This window comes from Miniopterus natalensis, chromosome 2 (assembly GCF_054644295.1).
Source record: "Miniopterus natalensis isolate mMinNat1 chromosome 2, mMinNat1.hap1, whole genome shotgun sequence".
Taxonomy (NCBI): domain Eukaryota; kingdom Metazoa; phylum Chordata; class Mammalia; order Chiroptera; family Miniopteridae; genus Miniopterus; species Miniopterus natalensis.
The window spans coordinates 130,714,013-130,722,214 of NC_142082.1; positions in this window are offsets into that span (position 1 = coordinate 130,714,013).

Consider the following 8,202-nt stretch of genomic DNA (forward strand, 5'->3'; position numbering starts at 1 on the left):
AGGATCTCTCAGTGGAAGAAACATCTCTTGCCATGTGGGTGCCATATAATATACAAACTCCCAATAGAATGCCAGTTCCAGGAGGTCAGAGATTTTGTTTTATTTGTCATTGAATTCTATGTACCTAGAAGAATGTTTGGCACATATTAGGTGCTCAGTAAGCATTTCTTGAATGAGCTAGATGGACTGTTTAAAACTTTGAAATGTCTAAGTTTCAATTTAAACAGGAACTTTAAACAAACGACTGTTATTACTATTACTGTTTACTTAATACCTTCTACTTGGGAGGTGCTTTACAAATATCATTTCATTTTTGTTCATGGGATTTTCCCACAGAAATTCTATGGGCTAGACATTGTTGACCCCATTGAGACTTGGAGATTTTTAATTGTCTAAAGTTATCCGCATGAAAGCAGCAATGATTTTTACTCAACTGTTGAACTCCAAAATATGTTCTTTCTGTGACTCCATGTTTGCTTTTCACCATAAAACCATACTTTGAAACATTAAGCTAGAGTGATGATGAATAGATTCTGCCCAAAAGATGCCAAAATACCTAAAAGATTGCTGACATTGTCAATCCAATTGACTGGCTTGGATTTTTTATTCCAGTAAATTAGCTATTTGGCTGAGTTTACTGATCAGTTCTGGACGATGCAGGGGAGCAGGGTGGGTGAATTGAGCATGCAGGAGTTAATCTGTGAACCCGAATCAGAAAGGGTATAAAAAACCCCAGGTTGGACTGGGTCTTCAGCCTCAGGTTCTTTCCTCTCACCTGGCAACTGGCCTCCCTGACCCTGTCCTTTATCAGCTAGAAAGCCTAAAGGATTGAATTTTCTCTGGGCATCCGCTTTGACATCTGTATCCCACTGTGGTTTGAAAGCCTGGTCAAACTCCCAAGCTTTTGGCTTTTCTTGCTTTCTGTTGACTGTGTCTGCTTTGTCTCAGATCTTCATTTCTGCACCTTTAGTTCTGGCCCGATAATCTTACTTCAACTCCTGATTTCTCCCCTAGCCTGGCAGTGTGGGGTGTATTTTTGACCTTGAACAGTAGCCAGACCCAGGAGTGCAGCACACAAGACTCAAGGCCTTGACTTACCATTGGAATCATCTGAACTAGTCAACTTAGCATGAGGTGGGGGGGGAAGTTGTTTAACATCTGTGTCTCATGATGGCATTTTCCTCCCTTCCCTAGGGAGTTGTGAGGACGCCTTTCATGGTACTTATAAAGTCATTAATTTAAAAATGCTCATGAATTCGAGGTAGTATAGTGATAACATTTAAAAAAAATAAATTTCTGTTGTTATATCTAAAAATAAATATGTAGGTAAACACAAAAACAATCTTCACATACAAAAATCAAATAATTACAAAGCCCAGAATGGAGAATCAAAACTGAAGCAAATGTAGAAAAACAATGACCATTAAAGTGAAATGACGGAACCATTTCTGGAACTGGGATCCATATGGTTTTAGATGACACTTTTGTCTGTTTTCCTTTTCATGATTGTTTTCATTAAAAAAATAATGTAGTTTAGATACAGTAAAATTTACACTTTTTGGTATAAAGTTTTGAGTTATATAAAATACATACAGTCATATAGTTACCACCATATTAAAAATAAAGGGCAGTTCCATCATACCCAAAATTTTTATGTCTCTTTCTATTCAAAGTCTCCCTTCAACCTCAGTCCTTGGCTATCAGTGACAACCAGTGCAAAATATTTGGATTCCCTAACCATTTGCAGATATTATCTGGCCTTTTTATGCTGCCCTATGGAAATTGGGGTTAGAGCTACCAGTGCTTAAATGCTGACACTCTGGTGACCACTACTGCTGTAATCTTTTTCTCTGACCCAGCAATCTTGTGCCTTCTGCCAGCATCCATGAAACTGGGACAGGCTGACTTGTTAATGTGCAAGTAGGGCAGAATTTCAGACTCTTTATATGATTCATGACCAGTTTATTTCTTCCTTTCCAATCCATATGATTCTTATTTCTTTTTCTTGCCTTGTTGCATTGGATAGAACTTCTAGTATGAAGTCGAATAGAAGTGATAGGAGGGGACATCGTTACCTTGTTCTCAGTCTTAGGGGGGAAAACATGTTTCTCACTATTAAATATGACCTAAGCTCTAAGTTTTGCTAGGTACCCTGTGTCAGGTTGTAGATATTCCCTTTTATTCCTAGTTTGCTCAGTTTTTGCTGAGGATTTTTTTTTCCCCCATCTTTTTTCAAGAAGGATAGTGGTCTGTACTTTTCTTATAACATCTTTATCTGGTTTTGGTATCAGATTAATGTTGGCCTCATTAAATAAGTGGGAAATTTTTTCTATCTCTTCTATATTTTGGAAGAGTTTGTACAAAGCTGTTACTTTTTTTATTTTTTCTTTCTTAAACGTTTGGTAGCACTTGCCATGAAGTTATTGGGGCCTAGAATTTCTCTTAAAGATATAGGACTATGCAGGTTATCTATTCCTTCTTTAGGGAAATTCTGGAGGAAGTTTCTTGAGGGAGCTTAAGATCCTTGTCTGATAGTTGAAACATCTCATATTTGAAGGTGATTCTGTTCATACTTTGTGTCTTAATAGTGTACTATTTTTGTTTGCTGCTTTGTGTGTCTTGCAACTTTTTGATCAAAAGTTGAACATCTTATGTAGAACAGTATAAACGGAAGTAAATGATAATTATGCCTGATAATGGCATGCCTCTTATTCTTGCTAGGCCTTTAGTTTGTGGGATTGTCAGTAGGGCACAGGCAATAGGGCTGGGTTTTGGTTATTCCTGATGTTGGGGAATGGATTGGAGGTGTTTCCTGTTGCTCTGTGGCAATCCCAGTCTTAGGTAGGTGCTTCATCCTTGGGCCTTAGAGGCAGGACCTTCTCAGTGATCCCTCCGCTCACCCAGCAGTAAGGGATCTCTAATGGCCTGAGCAGTGGATGTATTTCTGTCCTTTCCCAGAGGTTTTCCATTTCTTTCCCCAGCTGCAATATGCCTTCACCTGTACCTTGAGGATGACAGGGTTTAATGCCCTTTCCCCAGTGGGATAAGGCTTTTATCCTGTAGGAGATATAGGAGAGAAAGATATGGACAGGTCTTCACTTCCGTGGCTGCTCTTCCCTTTTCCAGGTCTGCACCACAAGAAATGCTTCTTCAGACTCTCATCCTATCTCCAGCTTTCTCATGCACACTGTGTGAAGTGTGTGGAGAAGAGCCTGTAAGTGGGTGTGAATTTCTCTTATGTTTGTGGCTATCAGTAATTCAATACTCTCACTCTCTACCCTTTAAGAATTTGTTAAAAATTTTAGCCAAATTTCTTACCAGATCATATAGCATCTGGTGTTTGTTGCAGCTAAAATGCCTCTCCTTGGAGGCATCTGTCCTTCTTTACATTTCTTAATTGCCTGCCCTGTGATAGATTCAAGAAAAGTTCTAATTTTATAAATTATCTAGCTTTTTAAAAAATATGTTTTTTAATTGGTTTTTAGAGAGGAAGGGAGAGGGATAGGGTGATAGAAACACTGGTGAGAAGGAAACATAGATCAGCTGCCTCCTGCACGCCCCCTACTGGGGATCAAGCCCACAACCTGACTGGGAATTGAACCAGCAACCTCTTGGTTCATGGGTCAATGCTCAACTGCTGAACCACACCAGCCAGGCTATCTAGCTTTTTTTGGTTATAAGTGTGAGGTGATGTCTTTCCTGTTTCCTACACCTCATAGTGAAGCCAGAAATCCTATTTATTGACTTATAAGAAAATTCATTTCTAGATGTTCAAACCAACTACAGGCAAATCTTATTTTATAGGCTAAATATCAGGTCATTTTATACCTCAAGTAATGGAAAATCTGACACAAAATATCTAAGCCAAAAGTTGTTTATTATCTTATTTGAAGAGAAAACTGGAACTGTAAGTTTTAGTTAAATCACTTCAACAATTTTGTTAGGGTTCTAGGTTCTTTCTTTTTTCTGCTCTGCTATTCTCAGGATATTGCGCTGCCCTCTTAGGGTAAATTCCTTCAATGTCCCAAGGTGGCTACCAAAATTCTGGCTATCACATCACAGAGAGAAAAAAACCACCAAACCACACATAAAAATACAAGTAAATTTAATGGCTTCTTTTGTATCTTTATTTTTTAAGAGAAAGAAAAACATCTCGAGAAGCCTCCCCTTAGACTTCCCGCATGTCTTACTCAACAGTATTGGATCACATGCCCATTGCTCAATTAGTTGCTAGAATAGAAATAGAATGGCCCTGTTCGATTTAACATCAAGATTCACCTCTGGTCTGCGAGGGAACACATTCCTCTGAAGCCCACAGCCACCTGATAGCTGAACAAAATGAGGATTCTGTTGTCAGCAAAGAAGAACACGGAGAATGTCTGTTTGGTGAGTGACTAATGGCACCTGGTGCATTTACACAGGACAAGAAGGTCCGGCTATGGAGGCAGATGTATTTATTGTGGGTTCAAATCCTGGCCCTTTGAACTTTGCCAAGTACAAAGGGGATAATATTGTACAAATACTAAACATCTGATATTTGTCTTTCTCCCTCGTTAAATCTTGTTTCTTGGCATTCATGCCATGGGGCGTGGAGAATGCCGCCTCAAGCAGATAGAGGTGATTCTGGATATGGTAGAGGCTCAGAATATGGTAGCTATTGTTACTCCACAAATGCAGTTAGAGCACATTTAGCTCACGCCTTTTCTCATTACAGGCCCGTTATTGTAGGTGCACTTTCCTCTTTGGGGGAAGATGGGAAAGATTTTCTAGCTCATATACAGAGTGACCCGCCTTTAGCTGACCACCTCTTAGGTGACAGCAAGGGACAGGGGCATAAGGCATAAATGGCAATTGAAGGCTCTTCCATTAAGGGGAGGGTCCTATATTCCCCTCTGATCCAGGTGAGCCACAGCTATGGAGTGAGGTGGGACAGAGATGTAGGGGGAAGTGAGAGAGCTCTACAGGGAACAGTGTTTATCTTTCCACCCACAGCTATGGGACTCTGCAATGAACATGAAAAGTAATAGCGCTGGACAAGTAATGAATAGTTTAGATAAGTCTAGAAAGACTCCTATTTATCTTTTACTATAACATGAGAATAAGACACTGTTCAGGTTAAAGTGCAATACATTTAAAATAGGACAAAAAACCCCCAAATGTGCCTTTTTGGCACATCACTCACCAAAAAAATTGTGTTGCTTTAGTTTTCCTAAAATTTATGCTTAGTCTTATTAATCTCTCAACATATTTATTTCCCTAAGGCCCTAGATCGTGTCAGTTCCTTCTGGCATAGTCTTTCCAAATTGAAAGTTACAACCACTCTCTAAAAATCGGATGGGCCTCCACCCCTAATTGGGGTTCAATGCAGAGACACATCAAGGGGATATGAAAAGGTTTATTACTTTCTTAATTGAGGCTTTTCTGGGAAGAGCAGGGAAAGAACACCAGGTAGGTCTGAAAATGTCTGAGAGAGCTTGGGGTTTTACTGTGTATAGGGCCAGTCAGGCTGGGGGTGTGCAGGAGTAGAGACTTGTCTGGCTTGACGCTCCCACCACAGCCAAAGGAGGGGGCACTCCCGGCCCTCTGTCAGTTTGCCCAGTTGTGGGGCAAGGGAAAGAGACAGAGGGGAGGCTTGAAAGCTGTCAGCAGTCAATATCAAAAAATGGAATCACAGTCCTTATTAAAGCACGACATCTAAAATGGTTATCCTGGAGAAGTTCTATTGAATGTGATAATCTAGCTGTTTGGATCTCTCAAGAGCTGGTGGAAGTTGCAGGAAAGGGAATGAAGAGAGAATAGAGAAGAAAGGAAGGAAGAAACTTGCAAAATCTTTTGCTAGTATTAGTTACTTTTTCTGGTTCTCGATAAAATTCAAACTTACTGCTTTTCCTCCTGCCCCTTTGCGACCAGGTCCCTGCCTGCCTGTCATTGACTAAGCTGCCCTGTCATTGACTAAGTTTCAGCCCCATTGGCCTTATATTTCTTTAATGCTTTACAATTTTGAAATATTTTGTGCATACCAAAAAGTGTGCACTTTTCACAAACTATTTTAAAAATGTGTTCACATACCCACAACTCAGATGTTAAATATACAAACAATTCTCATTATTTGCAGAGGTTATGTTCTAGAAAGTCCCAGCAGCACCAAGTGAATGAGTAGTGAACCATTGCTCCTAGGAGGAATGCAGGGTTAGGTTTCTGCGAGCCTCTGGTCAATATTTCATCAACCAATCAGCACATAACCCTACTTTATGTGTATTTCTCTTTAAAGACACCTCATTTAATATTTATCATTAATTAGTTAACATTGAACTCACAGCAACAACACTGGAACTCATGCCTGAATGAAGATTATTTAACATATGTTTTGTCAGACTTCTTAATTTTTGCCAAATTACTTAGTATAAACTGCTCACTTTTGTTTAATCTGCATTTTCCTAATTACTAGGGAAGTTGAAAATCTTTCAGTGTGGTTATTTGCCATGTGGTGTCCTTTCGCTGTGCATTGCCTGTTCATATCATTTACCCATTTTCTATCCGATGGTCTCCTTCTTGTAAATTTATAGATTTTTAAAATGTACCTTATGTATACTAATATTTTTTATTATATTTTCTACATCTGCTTCCAATAGTGTGTCTTTGAATTTTGAATTCATCTCTGTATTATTATTATTTTTTAACCCTCACCCAATGATATGTTTTTATTGATTTTGGAGAGAGGGGAAGAGAGAGAGAAAGATCAATTGGTTGCCTCCCATATGCTCCCTTGTAGCAGGACAGTAAGAAACTAGGAAAATCCCTAGGCAAGTGGAATGGGGAAACTGAGACAAGAAAATTAAACAAGGCCAGGCAGTTTGGGCAGCTTGCAGCCAGCCTGTGAACTGCAAGACTTTATCTTCCCTAACCAAGGACACTTGAGAGCAAATGGTTCATACCCTCCTCCCTGACCAGGGGATACATAGCTTAAATCACCCTGGCCAGGAAAACAGAACAAAGACCCAATTAATGCCATTTGTGTCAGCTAAACTCAAGGATGGATGAAGTTGGGAAACAAATAACAAAAACCCCATTAAAGCCAGATAGACCTAAGATAAAAGTAAAACAGTAAAACAGACCAAAGAATTATCCCAAACTCCCCTGTACACTCATTTTAATGCATCAGCATATTAAAAAATATATATATCTTTATTGATTTCAGAGAGAGGAAGGGAGAGAGAGAGAGAGAGAAACATCAGTGATGAGAGGGTCATTGATTGGCCGCCTCCTGCACACCCCCGACTGGGGATCGAGCTTGCAACCCGGGCTAGGAATCGAACAGCAATCTCCTGGATCTTAGGTCGATGCTCAGCGGCCGAGCCACACCCAGCTGGGCTGCATTAGCATATTTTAAAATGTACCTAGAAAGCTGATGAATATTCTACTGAAACCTTCCCCTAAGATTCTTGCCTATGGAGAAAAAAAAAATGGATAAAAAGCCCTCAGGACAAAGAGTCAATGCAAGCTTATTCTAGAGCATGCTCATGCCCCTTCCTGGGCATGAACTTTTTATTTCGTTCTAATTTCTAAGGGTCCCCATAAGACTTGCAGCCAAGGGAGCTGTGGGCAGTAGCAGTTTGACCCAGGTTCACCGCCTGATCCTGTCTCCAAGGCCCCCCTTTTCTCTGACTTCCCAGTGAGCTAAAGCAGCCCTGCCTTGGCTCACTTCTTTCCTATAACTTCTAGGGAGCCAAAGCAGAGCACCACCTAGGCTCCCTCCTGTTGTTTCTTCTACCTAATTTCTTCCTTCATTTCGTTGTCTCCAGCATTAATAAACATACTCTCAAACTCATCTCGACTCCTGTTTCGAAATCTTTCTTGCACGAAGTCAAGGACTCACACGCTGCAGGCCGGCCTGAGGCAGACTGCTCTGGGAGGGACCCTGTCTGGTAACACCCTGACTGGGGATCCAACCACAACGTCAGGTGTGTGCCCTGACCAGGAATCAAACCCGAAACATTTTGGTGTGTGGGACAACGCTCCAGCCAACTGAGTCACCTGGTCAGGGCTGTCTTTACATTTTGTTTAGAAGGTTTTGCCATACAGAAAGTTTGATTGCTTAAATGAGGTAAAGTTTGTGTTTTATTTAAGAAATTCTCTACTTAGAGGTCATAAAGATATTCCTATATATTGATACTCTCCACATTGTCTTCTCAGTTTTAAAGT